Raw genomic sequence first — 2261 nt, 5'->3', positions numbered from 1 at the left:
TATATATATATATATATATATTTGGGAGAAGTTTTGCTATAGGGCACATGTGCTCACCAGAAAGACAGAGAGAGACAGAGAGACAGAAAGTGAGAAATCACCCCCTAGGGAGGATGGCCATGCCACAATCTTTCTCCTCCATTCTCCTCTCAGGATCTTGGGTGGGACTCAAATGGTGGTCGACTACATGGGGGTCCAGTGACATAGTCATTACGCTAACTGCTGGTCCTTTGGCCAATATATTTTTAAAACCTGAAAATGATCTGATGATCCAGGGGGATATGTGAGTTCAAAAGCATTGACAAAGTTTTTTTATTTTTATTTCTTGAAACATATATACAAATATACATTTATTCTTCATAGGTATAAATATTTCATTAAAAAATAATGGGCTCAGTGAAATCTAAAGGGAAGTTTCTTGACATAAATATTGTATGTAATTCTTTAGGGACCCCTGGGCTCTTTAAACTGAATTAGTAAAGAGAGAGATGTCTTGGAATTAATGCTAAAGAAGAGGTAAAAAGTCACTTTAACAGTACCTGATACACTCGGTCCAAGTTTTGTAGGCAATAACTATCGCCCGTCCTCAGATAGGTTATTGTCACACAGCTGCCACACCACATGAATGTGTGATGTTTTGTAAACATTGGAAACTCTCTGCACAATATGGTCCTAGAGGTTTAGTAAAGAATTCAATCTAGATGTGGCTTAATTAACAAGTTTGGGGGCTTAAGAGGCTTAGCACTGTAAGAGGTTGAATAATGCCCCCCAAAGATTCCCTTCTAGTCTTTGAAACTTGCGAATGTTACACTAAATGGCAATAGGGATTAGAAAATGTGATTAAATTGAGGATTTTTTGATGGGGAGATTATTCTGGGTGGTGTGGTCCTGATGTAATCACAAGGGTCCTTATAAGAAAAAGCAGGAGACTAGCGCTGGTATTAGGAGCTATTTTGAAAGAAGCAAGAGGTTGAAGTTGAAGGTTTAGTTGAAGTCCAGCTTAGGGGTTTAGCAGGACTACAGCCATTTTGAAATTAATAAGAAATTAATGAGAACAATCTGGCCCAGGAGTAGGTATTTGAAGTAAAACAGCAGTCAGGGGAAAGTGATTGACTGATTGATGGTAGCGTGGAATGATGTGCAAGTGCTTATATTTATTTTGTACCTATACATACCCAGAACTTGTTGAGCTTTCTGAGATGGTTCTTTGGTGCTTGCTGACTATCTCCCTGTAATCGGTCACAGAAATAAACTTTTTCTCCAGCCTCTACCATTCATTTCATTAACTGCTATAAGCAGCAACTGACCCTAATTGGCTAGTAATGAAGTGATGAGAAAAGGGGGTCCTCTCAACTGGATTGGTCTGAGAAGTATTTCATGATGGGTAAAGTCTTTTTACAAGCAAAATGAGAAATAGTGATTGACTATTTAAAAATAATAATAATTAGAATAACAATAATAATGATTGGGAAAAACATTGAAAAGATATTGAATGATGAAGTGGGGAGATTAATGTCTCTGTATTGACTGACATGCATGGCATTCCCTTCTGAAAAAGCAATGGAAGTCAATGTAAAGTTATATGTAATCCAATGTAATATAAAGAAGATTATGATGATAATAAAAATAAATAAATAAATAAATAAATAAATAAAAAGGGGGCCCTGAGCCAGGAAATGCAGGCTTCCTCTAGAGCTGGAAAAAGCAAAGACACTGATTCTCCCTGAGAGCCTTCCAAGGCACCAGTCCTGAACATACCAACATACCTGGAACTTTACTTGACCTAGTGGGACTTAATTTTTTTTTTTTTTTGAGAGGATTTTGCTATAGGGCGTGTGCACTCGCCAGACAGACAGAGAGAGACAGAGAGACAGAAAACGAGAAATCACCCCCCACCCCCCAGGGGGGATGGCCACGTCACAATCCCTTCTCCTCCATTCTCCTCTTGGGGTCTTGGGGATGCATGCACATGCGTCCGGCTTGGCCTTTAAGCCACCTGGTCTAGGACGCAATGACATAGCCATTACGCTAACTGCTGGCCTTGGGACTTAATGTTGTTTTAAGGCAGTAGGTTTGCAATAAGACCCACTTGGGTCTCCAATATCTTGCATAGCTTCTTCATGGAGAAGAGCCCTTCCACCATCCACTGGGGCACCAGAAAAATGCTACTCACTGACTTTTTGTTTTTCTCTCTCTCTTTTTCTCTTTTTTTTTCTTTTTTTTTTTTTTTTTTTAGAGGGTTTTCATTTGAGGGCGAGTCG

At 39.1% G+C, this 2261-nt stretch overlaps 1 pseudogene; it reads right to left on the bottom strand.

Annotated features, from left to right (window-relative positions):
• The window catches only part of LOC102472820 (heat shock protein HSP 90-alpha-like), a 24725-nt pseudogene that overhangs the window by 14159 nt on the left and 8305 nt on the right, over positions 1-2261 (bottom strand).

The sequence above is a fragment of the Tupaia chinensis genome, unplaced genomic scaffold (assembly GCF_000334495.1).
Source record: "Tupaia chinensis unplaced genomic scaffold, TupChi_1.0 Scaffold000206_1, whole genome shotgun sequence".
Taxonomy (NCBI): domain Eukaryota; kingdom Metazoa; phylum Chordata; class Mammalia; order Scandentia; family Tupaiidae; genus Tupaia; species Tupaia belangeri.
This window is presented reverse-complemented; position numbering and strand designations above follow the sequence as displayed.